General features: G+C 40.7%; 1 long non-coding RNA gene across 1 annotated transcript in view; it reads left to right on the forward strand.

Moving 5' to 3' along the window:
* LOC133606768 (uncharacterized) overlaps nt 1-16,777 on the forward strand; it is a 65,834-nt gene extending 49,057 nt beyond the window's left edge. The window contains exon 4 of the long non-coding RNA XR_009815297.2: nt 16,557-16,777. This is a non-coding gene — a long non-coding RNA (uncharacterized lncRNA). The remainder of the gene's footprint in view (nt 1-16,556) is intronic.
* Nucleotides 16,778-17,155: the final 378 nt, after the last annotated feature.

Raw genomic sequence — 17,155 nt, forward strand, 5'->3', positions numbered from 1 at the left:
ACGTACAAATCAGGACTTCCGGTCTGACTATGTAGCGAGCAGACGTGCGAGTGTGGAGCTCCAACTGAACTTTTCTTTTTACTCAACAAGTCTACAAAATGTTGCAGTCTTATTCCTTTGGGTTGACCCGCGCATCAGCAACGTTTACCGTGGGAAAGTGTACCACGCCGTTATGAGCGGCGCCGAGTCTGAAACTCATCTGACAACAAACAGTCGAGCAGCAAGCACTTCCGCCAAGCTAGCTAGCACGGCATACATGCTGCGTCAGAGCGTTTAGAACCGGGAAACGACGGCGGGGACCACTCCAACCTAGTCACCAAGATGGACTTAGAGGCTCTTCTTAACAAACGACACGACTGCTTCAAAGCTGACATGGCCATCTTGTTTCAACAGTCGATCCCTGAAGCAGTCTGTTGATTCACTGGGACAACAGGTGACGTCGTTCAAAAACCGTCTTACTAAAACTGGAGTTTTAGCAGGAGAAGACTCACCGAGATGGATGCTGTTCTTAAGACTTTACAGACTCATGCTACCGTGCTCCTAGATCGGGTGGAAGATCTCGAGAATCGGTCGAGACGATCTAATTTGAGGATTATTAACATTCCAGAGGGGAGTTATCCCACAAAGTTTATTTCCAACTTCCTAATGACGCTGATGGGCTCCGCGGTTTTCAGCAACCCTCCAGACATCGACAGAGCTCACCGCCTCTTTAGCCCTAGACCACATGAGGCTGGTGCTTCAAAACCGAGGACCTTCGTCGTTAAATGTCTCCGTTTCCAAGATAAAGACAAAGTCCTCAGGTGGGCGAGACATCACAAGATTGAGTACCGAGGATCCGAGCTGAGAGTGTATCAAGAAATCAGCGCTGCCCTGGCTAAAAAAACGGGCCGCATTCAACGCTATAAAATGTGCTCTTTACCTGAAAGGAATCAAATTCCGTCTGCTGCTCTCCAAGTATCATTCGGGAATAGACTCTTGAGACTCTCATAGGAGCTATGTCTGCTCATTGAGGGTTTAGTTAAAAGATTAATGACACACCGAAGTTACACATTTTATCAAGTCCTGTTGCTGGTCTTTGTTTTTAAGACCATCTCAGGGAGGATTGGGTGTGTTTTTGTTGTTTCCTTTTTTTTAAGGGTTTATGTTTTGGGGGATGTGGGTTATGGGTAGGCTTTTTGCCGATATCCGATATTTCGATATTGTCCAACTCTTTAATTACCGATACCGATATCAACCGATACCGATATCAACCGATATATGCAGTCGTGGAATTAACACATTATTATGCCTAATTTGGACAACCAGGTATGGTGAAGATAAGGTACTTTTTAAAAAAATTAATAAAATAAGTTAATAAATTAAAAACATTTTCTTGAATAAAAAAGAAAGTAAAACAATATAAAAAGAGTTACATAGAAACTAGTAATTGATGAAAATGAGTAAAATTAACTGTTAAAGGTTAGTACTATTAGTGGACCAGCAGCACGCACAATCATGTGTGCTTACGGACTGTATCCCTTGCAGACTGTATTGATATATATTGATATATAATGTAGGAACCAGAATATTAATAACAGAAAGAAACAACCCTTTTGTGTGAATGAGTGTGAATGGGGGAGGGAGGTTTTTTGGGTTGGTGCACTAATTGTAAGTGTATCTTTTGTTTTTTATGTTGATTTAATAAAAAAATAAAAAATAAACGATACCGATAAATTGCGATAATAAAAAAAACGATACCGATAATTTCCGTTATTACATTTTAACGCATTTATCGGACGATAATATCGGCAGGCCGATATTATCGGACATCTCTAGTTATGGGTCCTACAGATTTCCATTTTTTATTATTATTATTATTATTATTATTGTCTGGGTATTTATTACTGTACTACCTTTCACAAAGCAGTGCTTCATACATGTGACCATGGCTGATACACAAAAAGGAGTATCGTGTTTGAGATTTGTCTCTTGGAATGTCAACGGCATGAACGGTCCAGTTCAAAAGGGGTCGAGTGTTTTCCCACTTAAAATATTTTAAAAGGGAAGTTGCTTTTTTACAGGAGACACATTTGGTTACTAAAGATCATCATAGGTTAAAAGCCTCATGGTTTGGCGAAAGTTTCCACGCCAATTTTAGTTGTAAATCAAGGGGTAAAGCGATTCTAATACATAAGAAAATACAGTTTTGTCCAACAAATGTTACAGCTGACCACCAAGGTCGGTTTGTCATAGTCTCATGCTCCTTTAAAAATGAACCGGTGGTTCTTGTAAATCTGTATGTACAGTACCCAACTGGGAGGATGAGGCATTTATCAAGAAAGCTTTATCACTTTTACCAGATTTAAACTTTCATCACTTAATCTTAGGGATCGACCAAAACTGCGCATTAGACCCTTTGTTAGACCAGGATTTGGGCAGGCCCAAGACACATTTCTCCTTCTAAGATGGCTACAGCAATTTCATTATATAAGGATCAAATAGGAAGTGTGGGCAATTTTCTTTTTACTCTCAGGTTAATGAAACATTCTCAATAATTGATTATTTCTACATTGATAATTACTTCCTTCCTGTTGTCGATAGTGATAGCTGACCGTGCTCCATTGTTGCACAAAAAAACACGCCCTCCACTGTTGAACAATGACGGGTTCTGCAAAATGATCTCTCAAGTAATCGACAATTTCCTTATTACTAACAAGAGTGATATCATTTCCCCACACCTACTTTGGGAAACATTAAAGGTGGTAGTCTGAGGAGAGATTACATCGTACTGTGCAAAGACTTAATCAAATGAAAAAACGCTCACAGAGAGCATAAAAAGAATTGGACAGGCAATCAATTTCACCGTCACCTGAATTAAATAAAGAGAGACAAAACCTTCAAAATGAAATTGAACTTAATGTCAACACAAGAAACCGAAAAACGTATTTTTAAATTACGTGGAGTTTTTTATGAACATGGTGAGAAGGCATGTCAAATTAAAAAACAATCCATATCCCAGCAAATTAAACAGATTAGAAGTCCTTCTGGTGAATTCACAGTCATGCCTTCAGTTGTAAACGAGACCTTTAAAACATTTTACTCTGAATTATATATCTCTTAATCTTCAACAGACAAAACAGCTAAGATGAGTTTTCTGGACAACCTAAAATTTCCATCTATATCATATGTTTAGAAGAGGGAAAGGGATCAACCTTTAGAGAGTTGTGAAATAGTACATTAAATTAAACTAATACAAAGTGCATACTTGCCAACCCTCCCGGATTTTCCGGGAGACTCCCGAAATTCAGCGCCTCTTCCGAAAACCTCCCGGGACAAATTTTCTCCCGAAAATCTCCCGAAATTCAGGCGGACCTGAGTGGCGTGTCGACAGCCTGTTTTCACGTCCGCTTTCCCACAATATAAACCGTGTGCCTGCCCAATCACGTTATAACTGTAGAATGATCGAGGGCGAGTTCTTGGTTTCTTATGTGGGTTTATTGTTAGGCAGTTTCATTAACGTCCTCGCAGCGCGGCAACAACACACAACTACAGCAGTCATGTTTTCGTCTACCGTAAAGCAGTTCGTCTGCCGTAAACAGCAATGTTGTGACACTCTTAAACAGGACAATACTGCCATCTACTGTACATGCATATGTGACATTAACATCTACGGCTTTTAGAGAGTGCAGTGCACAACTGCGCACACAACAAGGAGACGAAGCAGAATGCATCATCAGAGAGGGTGTTCAGCATGGTTAGAAAAATAGTGACAGAGAATAGAACAAGGATGGACAATTCAACCCTTAACTCAACAATGAGTAGATGAGTGTTATGTGTGTGTATATGTGTAAATAAATGAACACTGAAATTCAAGTATTTCTCTTATTTATATATATATATATATATATATACCTAGAATTCACTGAAAGTCAAGTATTTCTTACTTGGTGAATTCTAGCTGTAAATATACTCCTCCCCTCTTAACCACGCCCCCAACCACACACCCCCAACCACGCCCCCGCCCCACCCCTGACACGCCCCCACCCCAACTTCCCGAAATCGGAGGTCTCAAGGTTGGCAAGTATGATGTTCAGTGATTCTTTGGACCAGAGAGTACTAACTCAAACTCTCACAGAGGCATCTGCGAGAGTTTATTATTTATAACTGAAACCGGGTAAAGTAAAACTTGAATGAAGTTCCCTGTCATCCCATCTATCTTCTAAATGTTGATTACAAGATTCTAGCAAAAGCACTGGCTTTGCGACTTGAAACGATTATGCCAAGTATCATTTCCCCAGACCAACACTCTTTTTCCAACATACGACGCCTCCTTGACATTACTTTTTCCCTATCAACCGGGAAGACACCAGAATTGGTGGTTTCCATGGATGCGGAGAAGACCTTTGACGGGGTGGAGTGGAGTTATTTGTTAGAAGTCTTAAAAAGGTTTTGCAAAGGGTCTAATAATTAGACCCTAATTACATATCTTGGATAGCACTATTATACTCTCACCCTAAAGCATCCGTAAGCACCAATGGGATGTAATCTCAATATTTACACTTGGCAGAGGAACCCGTCTATTGCACTTGAATCGGCTAGTTTTAGCAAAGGAATCAGCAGATGTGGTTTGGAACATACACTTTCCCTATACGCAGGTGATTTATTACTGTTCATTTCAGATCCAATAACTAGCATCCCTAAGACAGTTGAACTTCTCAATACTTTTGGAACTTTTTCAGGTGATAAATTGAACTTTTCAAAGAGTGACTGTTTCCTTGTAAATGACTTGGCTTTTGAGATTCCCGATGCTTATCTTCCATTTAAAATGTCTATAAACAGCTTTAAGTACTTGAGTGTACACATCTGTCGTAAGATGCCAGATCTCTACAAGAACAACGTTACACCCCTAATTGGCAAGCTTGAATCTGATCCAGAAAAAGTGGAATAATTTGCATATAACTATAGCAGGTAGGGGTAATTGCATCAAAATAAACGTGCTTCCACGCTTTCTGTATATTTTCCAAAATCTTCGGATCTTTTTACCAAACTCCTTTTTTATTGCTGTAAATAAATTAATCTCATCCTTAATTTGTAAACAAAAAACTCCTTGGATAAGGAGAGAGTTCTTACAGAGGCACAGGTCTGTAGGTGGTTAGTCACTCCCTAATTTAAGATTTTTCTATTGGGCAGCCAACTTACACAAAAGGATTTTTGGGATCCGCAAACCTGAATTATGCTGGTGCAGATGGGAAGCTGAACCAGGTTCTACCTCGCTCCTAGCCTTACAAATGCCTTTTCGATCATCTCAGTTTACATGTAACCAAATTGCTATTTCTACTCTTAGAATCTGGTCTCAATTTAGATGCACTTTTGGACTCCAAGTATTTCTAACGACAGCCTCATTCAAAATAACACATATAGAGCTTTTTTTCTTCAATGGCAGAGCTCAGGCCTGGTCAGACTATGGGACCTTTATATTAACAATGTCTTCTCTAGCTTCAATGAACTATGTGGAAAGTGTAATCTCCCTAACGCTCATTTATTCCGCTGCTTTCACGTCCGTAAGTTTGATAAATCAAATAGCAGTTATTTTCCCTGTAGTCGACCTCAATCAGTAATAGACTCAATTTGGAAATCCCCACAAATCAGAAAGGCATAATTTCTCAAGTTTACATCCTAATCTCCCACCTTAACCTTGATAAAATATTTGAACGAACTGGGAAGCTAAATTTGGCAGAGTTTTGGATGACAGTGACTGGACATCTGCATTGATACAAATAAATGATAGCACATCTTGCTCAAAGCTTAATCTGATACAGTTTAAGGTTGTCCTACTTTACTAACTCTAAACTTTCCAAAGTGTATGCTAATACTGCAGACACATGCAATCAATGTCAATGGACTCCTGCAAACATGACACACATGTTCTGGTCCTGTCCCTGTCTGAAAGCCAACTGGACTAACATGTTCAAACATCTTGCAGATGCACTATATTTGAAGTTGATGCCTTGCGCAGAATTGGCTATTTTTGGAATATTACCAAACTCCCCCAAAATTAAGCAGACTTTTAAGGACAGTATCGCCCTTGAATTCTTACGAGCTCGTAAAAAGATTTTGTTGGAGTAAAAATCACAGTTAGGCTCTCCTGTTGCTTAAGGACCTCATTTTTACTTAGATCTGGAAAAAATGTAATATATCCAAAACAATTTACTACACCTCAATTCTCTTTGTTTTGTTTAAAGTCAGTGACAGTGACACTTTTCTGTATATTTCTTCTTTTTTTTTTGCCAGTTTGTTTAATTCTGCTTGCGGTGACTGATTTGTGACAAGAAAATGTAGGACCGAGAGGGGTTGGAAAGGGGTTGTTTTTGTTTTTGTTGTTTTTTCCTTTTTTTGTTTTTGTTTTTGAAGGGAGAAGGGAAAAAGTGTCAGTTACTTATTACCTGTATTATTTATTTCCCTATCAAATGAATAAATAAACATTTAGAACAAACTAAAAAATAAAAGTCCACTTCCAATGGAGCCAATGGAAAAAAAATAAAAAATAACTTGGATTTATATAACGCTTTTCTAAGTACCCAAAGTCGCTTTACATGTAGAACCCATCAATCAATCACACCTGGTGGTGGTAAGCTACTTTCATAGCCACAGCTGCCCTGGGGTAGACTGACGGAAGCGTGGCTGCAATTTGCGCCAACGGCCCCTCCGACCACCACCTATCATTCAATTCACCGGTGTGAGTGGCACCGGGGGCAAAGGGTGAAGTGTCCTGCCCAAGGACACAACGGAAGCGATTTTTTTTTGGATGGTAAGAGGCGGGGAGCGAACCTGCAACCCTCAGGTTTCTGGCACGGTTGCTCTACCCACTACGCCATGCCGCCCCATGGAAGGTCCTCTATTCCGCCCATAAAATCCAACAAATAACCATCCAAAATACAATACTCCATTTACATTTCGCGACTTGATTAACCAAGTACCGTATTTTTCGGACTATAAGTCGCAGTTTTTTTCATAGTTTGGCCGGGGGTGCGACTTATACTCAGGAGCGACTTATGTGTGAAATTTACACATTACCGTAAAATATCAAATAATATTATTTAGCTCATTCTCGTAAGAGACTAGACGTATAAGATTTCATGGGATTTAGCGATTAGGAGTGACAGATTGTTTGGTAAACATATAGCATGTTCTATATGTTATAGTTATTTGAATGACTCTTACCATAATATGTTACGTTAACATACCAGGCACGTTCTCAGTTGGTTATTTATGCCTCATATAACGTACACTTATTCAGCCTGTTGTTCACTATTCTTTATTTATTTTAAATTGCCTTTCAAATGTCTATTCTTGGTGTTGGCTTTTATCAAATAAATGTCCCCAAAAAATGCGACTTATACTCCAGTGCGACTCATATATGTTTTTTTCCTTCTTTATTATGCATTTTCGGCCGGTGCGACTTATACTCCGGAGCGACTTATACTCCGAAAAATACGGTATTAGTGATATTGTTATTATAAGCTACTAACGCAGACAAAGTATTTATAGCAATGCCGGGATCACTAGCTTGTGTGGCTATGTTGACATCATCGAGTGGTGAGCTGCTTTCTCGCGTCGGAGCTCGTGATTCTAGATCATAAATAATGCCTCTCAACTTGATCGTAGAAGGGTGAGGACGTTGGTACACTTTGACAGCCAACTTAGACCCGGAAATAGCGAGAAAGACACAAAAATACGCTCGGTTCCACCCCACTTTTTTCTTCATCCAAATGGGAATATATGAACATCCTATCAGTCGGCATCCTAATGACAGCAGACATTGTAAAGTAAGAGATGTTTTATTATGTTTGTTGTCTCTTTTATGAAGTCTGCAGTGAGTAATAATCAGTGACATACAAAAAAAAAGCAAACAATGTGATGCGTCTTTTTTAATTAATGCACCGCATATGCTTAAAATGATCAAAATACGTAAATATAAAATGTTATTATAAATGTGCTCATTACTACATTACATATATACTTGCATCATGTATATAAAACCTTAATGGGGGTGTTTGGATGTTATTTTAATGGCTTTATGGATAGAATTGGGAAGTTCCCATAGGTTCGCATTTATTTACCAGTTAGAATGCTTTTTTTTTTTTAAGTAAAATATATGTGTGCTTGTTGTACATAAGGATTATGAATGATAGGCATAATTCCAAAAAAGTGCAGTTCCCCTTCAAGAAAACGCGTTTTACCATCAAGTAGGACAAATGAGTCTTTTGAATAAATTCACAAATAAGAATCCAATTAAATAAGTCTGGAAATGTAACAATACAGAAAGCTGCACATTTCTATGCGACACAAACAACAACTACAAAGAAAAGTGCAAAGTATGAAACTGAAATACAAAATCTGTGAAATTAGAAACCGTTTATAGCTAGGTAGTTTTTTAAGTCACTTCTTTGCGTGACTCAGTGAGTCTTCCTGATGTGTGCGATTAGATCCGATGTGTTGACGGACGACTTTGCGAACCTGCATTTTTACAGTCTTTGAAAATGACATATTTACACTCCGAGGGTAAAACGTTACCATGGACGCCCCTGCTTATTTCAGCAAGACAATGCCAAGCCATGTGTTACATCAACGTGGCTTCATAGTAAAAGAGTGCGGGTACTAGACTGGCCTGCCTGTAGTCCAGACCTGTCTCCCATTGAAAATGTGTGGCGCATTATGAAGCCTAAAATACCACAACGGAGACCCCCGGACTGTTGAACAACTTAAGCTGTACATCAAGCAAGAATGGGAAAGAATTCCACCTGAGAAGCTTAAAAAATGTGTCTCCTCAGTTCCCAAACGTTTACTGAGTGTTGTTAAAAGGAAAGGCCATGTAACACAGTGGTGAACATGCCCTTTCCCAACTACTTTGGCACGTGTTACAGCCATGAAATTCTAAGTTAATTATTATTTGCAAAAAAAAAATAAAGTTTATGAGTTTGAACATCAAATATGTTGTCTTTGTAGTGCATTCAATTGAATATGGGTTGAAAAAGATTTGCAAATCATTGTATTCCGTTTATATTTACATCTAACACAATTTCCCAACTCATATGGAAACGGGGTTTGTTTGTCCACTCATTTCCTAATTTCCATAACCTCCTTCATCCATCTCTTCTATTGCTTTCTTTCTCATCAAATGACTTCTCCTTGGCTGCCAGTTGTTGTTGTCGCTTCATGTTGTTGTGTTCCGGAAGTCGGTGCGTCGCCATAACTTGCTCCGCTGTCACTTCCGTTGTGTCGGTCGTGTCCTTTGTGACTTAAAGTTGAGTTGTGGCTTTATATTATTGTGTTTTGTCGCAACATTTTCCATCGTGTTGTAACTAAAAGTTTTTGTGTTGTAATTAATGATATTGTTTATTTGAAAAGGATCCCTATTAGCTGACACTTGTCTTACAGGGGTCCACACAAAACATTACTTTGGAGGGGGGTGTGGCCTGCGGGGTGTGCCAGGACCGGCCTCGAAGTCAGCGACAGGTGATTAGATAATAAAGCCCACCTGGGCCATCTACGCACCTGTCGCTGACTTCGAGGCCGGTCCTGGCACACCCCGCTTTGCTGCAGGCCCGCAGGCTACGCCCCCCTCCACAATAACATTTTACTAAACTGTTTAAAACATTGCAAAACACATTGAAAACACAAAAATAAAAATTGTACACGAGTTCACAATACAAATCATCACTATCAATAAATGTATAAAATGTGTTAACAAAAAGGATGCAATTGCGCCAATCAACATGAGAATAAACACAGGTACAAAATACCACATAACATATCAGTTTAATGTTATTGCCTCAACTGTGGTCATTTCTATTCCAGTAAATAACTTTGCACTCTTTTTCTAAAGGCTGATTTCACTTTTATCAGACGAATTATTGTCTTGTGACGTTTGTTATGACCTTTCTCCACCACCGTAGCTTTCCGGCATTTTTTGTTTTGATGACGTCACACACGGGCAAAAAGCTCAAATTCATATAGAGTCTGCCGTTCGTAAATCCAATGGTTACCTTTTTCAAGTATCGATTAAAACCATCTATTCCCTTTTAAAACGATCTTGGCTCGATACCTATCTTCCGGAAGGAGAACTTGCCGAGCACAAATCGATATACCTGAAATTTAGAAATATAAATCGATCTATTGATCAATTGTTACACCCCTATTATCATCGGAAAAAAAAATCCCAAATTTAAATTTTATGCCAGTATATATGTATGTATATATGTATGTATGTTGCTGTCAAAAGTTTACATACACTTGTAAAGAACATAATGTCATGGCTGTCTTGAGTTTCCAATAATTTCTACAACTCTTATTTTTTTGTGATAGAGTGATTGGAGCACATACTTGTTGGTCACAAAAAACATTCATGAAGTTTGATTCTTTTATGAATTTATTATGGGTCTACTGAAAATGTGACCAAATGTGCTGGGTCAAAAGTATACATACAGCAATGTTAATATTTGGTTACATGTCCCTTGGCAAGTTTCACTGCAATAAGGCGCTTTTGGTAGCCATCCACAAGCTTCTGGTTGAATTTTTGACCACTCCTCTTGACAAAATTGGTGCAGTTCAGCTAAATGTGTTGGTTTTCTGACATGGACTTGTTTCTTCAGCATTGTCCACATGTTTAAGTCAGGACTTTGGGAAGGCCATTCTAAAACCTTATATCTAGCCTGATTTTCACTTTTGACGTGTGTTTGGGGTCATTGTCTTGTTGAAACACCCAACTGCGCCCAAGACCCAACCTCCGGGCTGATGGTTTTAGGTTGTCCTGAACAATTTGGAGGTAATCCTCCTTTTTCATTGTTCCATTTACTCTCTGTAATGCACCAGTTCCATTGGCAGCAAAACGGGCCCAGAGCATGACACTACCACCACCATGCTTGACGGTAGGTGTGGTGTTCCTGGGATTAAAGGCCTCACCTTTTCTCCTCTAAACATATTGCTGGGTATTGTGGCCAAACAGCTAAAATGTGTTTCATCTGACATCACAATGCTGAACAAACAAGTCCATGTCAGAAAACCAACACATTTAGCTGAAGTGCACCAATTTTGTCAAGAGGAGTGGTCAAAAATTCAACCAGAAGCTTGTGGATGGCTACCAAAAGCGCCTTATTGCAGTGAAACTCGCCAAGGGACATGTAACCAAATATTAACATTGCTGTATGTATACTTTTGACCCAGCAGATTTGGTCACATTTTCAGTAGACCCATAATAAATTCATAAAAGAACCAAACTTCATGAATGTTTTTTTCCAATCACTCTATCACAAAAAAATAAGAGTTGTAGAAATGATTGGAAACTCAAGACAGCCATGACATTATGTTCTTTACAAGTGTATGTAAACTTTTGACCACGACTGTACATATGTATATACAAACCCCGTTTCCATATGAGTTGGGAAATTCTGTTAGATGTAAATATAAACGAAGTACAATGATTTGCAAATCCATTTCAACCCATATTCAATTGAATGCACTACAAAGACAAGATATTTGATGTTCAAACTTTATTTATTTTTTTGCAAATAATAATTAACTTAGAATTTCATGGCTGCAACACGTGCCAAAGTAGTTGGGAAAGGGCATGTTCACCACTGTGTTACATGGTCTTTCCTTTTAACAACACTCAGTAAACGTTTGGGAACTGAGGAGACACATTTTTGAAGCTTCTCAGGTGGAATTCTTTCCCATTCTTGCTTGATGTACAGCTTAAGTTGTTCAACAGTACGGGGGTCTCCCTTGTGGTATTTTAGGCTTCATAATGCGCCACACATTTTCAATGGGAGACAGGTCTGGACTACAGGCAGGCCAGTCTAGTACCCGCACTCTTTTACTATGAAGCCACGTTGATGTAACACGTGGCTTGGCATTTTCTTGCTGAAATAAGCAGGGGCGTCCATGGTAACGTTGCTTGGATGGCAACATATGTTGCTCCAAAACCTGTATGTACCTTCCAGCATTAATGGCGCCTTCACAGATGTGTAAGTTACCCATTTCTTGGGCACTAATACACCCCCATACCATCACAGAGGCTGGCTTTTCAACTTTGCGCCTATAACAATCCGGATGGTTCTTTTCCTCTTTGGTCCGGAGGACCAAAGAGGAAAAGTCCACAGTTTCCAAAAACAATTTGAAATGTGAACTCGTCAGACCACAGAACACTTTTCCACTTTGTATCAGTCCATCTTAGATGAGCTCAGGCCCAGCGAAGCCGACGGCGTTTCTGGGTGTTGTTGATAAACGGTTTTCGCCTTGCATAGGAGAGTTTTAAAGGGGAACATTATCACCAGACCTATGTAAGCGTCAATATATACCTTGATGTTGCAGAAAAAAGACCATATATTTTTTTAACCGATTTCCGAACTCTAAATGGGTGAATTTTGGCGAATGAAACGCCTTTCTATTATTCGCTCTCGGAGCGATGACTTCACGTTGTGACGTCACATCGGGAAGCAATCCGCCATTTTCTCACTTTCGTCGGTGTGTTGTCGGAGGGTGTAACAACACGAACAGGGACGGAGTCAAGTTGCACCAGTGGCCCAAAGATGCGAAAGTGGCAAGAAATTGGACGAAATTTGTTCAAAATACGAGGCTGTGGGGAAAGCCGACGAAATGGTCAGTCGTTTGTTCCGCACACTTTACCGACGAAAGCTATGCTACGACAGAGATGGCAAGAATGTGTGGATATCCTGCGACACTCAAAGCAGATGCTGACATCAACTCCAAAACTGGACAGATCAGCTTTCAGGAAAAGAGAGCGGATGAGGGTATGTCTACAGAATATATTAATTGATGAAAACTTTATTCATTAATCTCGGTTTTACGTAAATTATTATACATAAACTGTGTTTACCAATAATTTAGCTTAAAAACATTTAAATGCAGACAGCCCTGTATTGGGCTGTCTGCACTCTCAAAGTGCATGTTGTTGCCAAATGTATTTCATATGCTGTAAACTTAGTTCATAGTTGTTAGTTTCCTTTAATGCCAAACAAACACATACCAATCGTTGGTTAGAAGGCGATCGCCGAATTCGTCCTCGCTTTCTCCCTTGTCGCTGAATGTCGTGTTGTTTTCGTCGGTTTCGCTTGCATACGGTTCAAACCGATATGGCTCAATAGTTTCAGTTTCTTCTTCAATTTTGTTTTCGCTACCTGCCTCCACACTACAACCATCCGTTTCAATACATGCGTAATCTGTTGAATCGCTTAAGCCGCTGAAATCCGAGTCTGAATCCGAGCTAATGTCACTATAAACTTGCTGTTCTATGTGCCATGTTTGTTTGTATTGGAATCACTATGTGACGTCACAGAAAAATGGACGGGTGTATATAACGATGGTTAAAATCAAGCACTTTGAAGCTTTTTTTAGGGATATTGCGTGATGGGTAAAATTTTGAAAAAAACTTCGAATAATAAAATAAGCCACTGGGAACTGATTTTTAATGGTTTTAACCCTTCTGAAATTGTGATAATGTTCCCCTTTAACTTGCACTTACAGCTGTAGCGACCAACTCTAGTTACTGACAGTGGGTTTCTGAAGTGTTCCTGAGCCCATGTGGTGATATCCTTTACACACTGATGTCGCTTGTTGATGCAGTACAGCCTGAGGGATCGAAGGTTACGGGCTTAGCTGCTTACGTGCAGGGATTTCTCCAGATTCTCTGAACCCTTTGATGATATTATGGACCATAGATGGTGAAATCCCTAAATTCCTTGCAATAGCTGGTTGAGAAAGGTTTTTCTTAAACTGTTCAACAATTTGCTCACGCATTTGTTGACAAAGTGGTGACCCTCGCCCCATCCTTGTTTGTGAATGACTGAGCATTTCATGGAATCTACTTTTATACCCAATCATGGCACCCACCTGTTCCCAATTTGCCTGTTCACCTGTGGGATGTTCCAAATAAGTGTTTGATGAGCATTCCTCAACTTTATCAGTATTTATTGCCACCTTTCCCAACTTCTTCGTCACGTGTTGCCGGCATCAAATTCTAAAGTTAATGATTATTTGCAACAACAAAAAAATGCCAATATCAATGATGAAATCTTAACATTGCAACACATGCCATTACGGTCGGGTTAGCTTACTAAAGTGCAATTTTAAATTTCGCGCGACATATCCTGCTGAAAACGTCTCGGTATGATGACGTCAGCGTGTGACGTCGCGGATTGTGGAGGACATTTTGGGACAGCATGGTGGCCAGCTATTAAGTCGTCTGTTTTTATCGCAAAATTCCACAGTATTCTGGACATCTGTGTTGGTGAATCTTTTGCAATTTGTTCAATGAACAATGGAGACCGCAAAGAAGAAAGCTGTAGGTGGGAAGCGGTGTATTGCGGCCGACTTTAGCAACACAAACACGGCCGGTGTTTCATTGTTTACATTCCCGAAAGATGACAGTCAGTCTTTACCATTGGCCTGTGGAGAACTGGGACAACAGAGACTCTTACCAGGAGGACTTTGAGTTGGATGCGCAGACACGGTACCGTGAGTACGCTTCCAAACATTTGATCGCTTGCCCGTATGTACATGTCACGTACATAATTCAATGTATACACCCTGATGGTTATCTTGTGTGATGACTGTATTATGATGATAGTATATGTCTGTATCATGAATCAATTTAAGTGGACCCCGACTTAAACAAGTTGAAAAACTTATTCGGGTGTTACCATTTAGTGGTCAATTGTACGGAATATGTACGTCACTGTGCAGCCTACTAATAAAAGTCTCACGTACGTAAATTTGGGGACTTTGGGGAAATATATGTGCTGTATGAACTTTGGGGAAGTGAACGGTACTTTGGGCTGTGGGATTGAGGGTGTTGTGCAGGTGTTTGAGTTGTATTGGCGGGTTATATGGACGGGAGGGGGGAGGTGTTTGTTATGCGGGATTAATTTGTGGCATATTAAATATAAGCCTGGTTGTGTTGTGGCTAATAGAGTATATATATGTCTTGTGTTTATTTACTGTTTTAGTCATTCCCAGCTGAATATCAGGTCCCACCCGCCTCTCACAGCATCTTCCCTATCTGAATCGCTCCCACTGCCCTCTAGTCCTTCACTCTCACTTTCCTCATCCACGAATCTTTCATCCTCGCTCAAATTAATGGGGATATCGTCGCTTTCTCGGTCCGAATCGCTCTCGCTGCTGGTGGCCATGATTGTAAACAATGTGCAGATGTGAGGAGCTCCACAACCTGTGACGTCACGCTACTCCCGGTAGAGCCAAGGCTTTTTTTATCAGCGACCAAAAGTTGCGAATTTTATCGTCGATGTTCTCTACTAAATCCTTTCAGCAAAAATATGGCAATATCGCGAAATGATCAAGTATGACACATAGAATGGACTTGCCAACCCCGTTTAAATAAGAAAATCGCATTTCAGTAGGCCTTTAAGGACCTATTTGTCCGGTCTTTTGTGAGGGACCCCTCCATGGTTGGACATGCATGAGGACACAGCACATTGTCTCTGCAGCTGAGCCTTCACATTATACTCATGTGCCTCAATGATCATGTTCGACTCCTGCACTACTGCTCCATGTATACCTTGTCAGCTGTTCTGCAGGACACGTGTTGTCAAGACAGTAACGGTGAAACATATGAGTGATACTGTGTGTGTGTGGGGGGGTGCAAAAGAGAGAGAGAGAGAGAGAGAGAGGCCTAATAGTACGCACCAAATAGCTGAGGGCAAGGTGAAAACAGACAACGAACAGCCAGAGAATGGGAATATACACACTTCTAAAGTGTGTGTGTGTGTGTGTGTGTGTGTGTGTGTGTGTGTGTGTGTGTGTGTGTGTGTGTGTGTGTGTGTGTGTGTGTGTGTGTGTGTGTGTGTGTGTGTGTGTGTGTGTGTGTGTGTGTGTGTGTGTGTGTGTGTGTTTGTAGAGGCTGAGAAAGGTACAAAAAGGAAGCAACAAAAACAAAAGCAATGAGTATGTGTGGTCAACCAAAGGTGTCAGAGTGTTGTGTTTGGTTTAATAGGCATGTAGGTCATAGCGGCTTGTGTTTCAACGTGTCCATTAGCCTAGTGTGTGTGTGTGTGTGTGTGTGTGTGTGTGTGTGTGTGTGTGTGTGTGTGTGTGTGTGTGTGTGTGTGTGTGTGCGCGCGTGTGTGCGTGCGTGCGTGCGTGCGTGCATGCAGGACATTTTAGAATAAGCATGCACAGTATAAAGAGTGTCAAAGGTTGGAGAATCAGTTTTTGCAGACTGAGATGCTTACACACACACACACACACACACACACACAGCTGTCATACACGCACACACACCACTAAATTATGCACACACGCCTCTCTTTTGATGCCCCACGTGTGCGCGTGTGTGTGCGCGCATGCGAGTGAGAGAGCGCTATGCACTCAGACATGGAGTGTTTTGATGGCATAATTGCAGTGGCCAGCGAGGAGAAAAAAAAGGCAGAGATGGATGGATGGAAAAGAGGGTGTTGGGGATGGAGGGAGAGAGCAAAAAGAGGAGTGCTGACACTCTCAGCATGCTAATGTTGCACCTTTCTCTTTGTCTCTGCACTTCACAGGTGGAGCACCACACAGATGATGTGGAACAGGATGGAGCGGCGTTATCTGTCATCCTCATCCCTCTATCCTCCCCACCACAGTGTTCAAAGCAGAGTGCCAGGAAAAGAGGGGGATGAATAGAGGAGGACGAAGAGGCAGGGTGACTTTTTCCATCCCCTCAACAATAGATGGATGATCTCTGCTTATCCTCAAATCGTATCCCTCCTTTTTCTACCCTCTACTGCTATTTTTCTTTGTTTTCCTCTTTTGTCATCCCTCTCCGTCCTTCCGTCTGTCCTTCCACTCATCCCTCGCTCCTGCCCCCCCCCCCCCCCCCCTCACTCCAGCAAACTTCATGCTTTAATTGGAGCTTTCTCACACCCTCAAAGGACCCCAACATTATATGTGCACCCATGCAACCTCACTCCTACACTGCCATATTCCTGAAATGATTCTCTGACGCGAGCCCCTTTGGTGTTTTCCCTCGGGGCAATTAAGGTTCCAGTCGCAGCAACACTGCATGTTGTCGTTTCACCTTTTTCTACTTCCTTGCCTCGCTCTGCTTGCAGATAGAGCAACAGCAACTCCAGATGCTCCTCTGCATCGTGTTCACTATTTA

The sequence above is a fragment of the Nerophis lumbriciformis genome, linkage group LG05, assembly GCF_033978685.3.
Source record: "Nerophis lumbriciformis linkage group LG05, RoL_Nlum_v2.1, whole genome shotgun sequence".
In the NCBI taxonomy this organism is placed as follows: Eukaryota; Metazoa; Chordata; class Actinopteri; order Syngnathiformes; family Syngnathidae; genus Nerophis; species Nerophis lumbriciformis.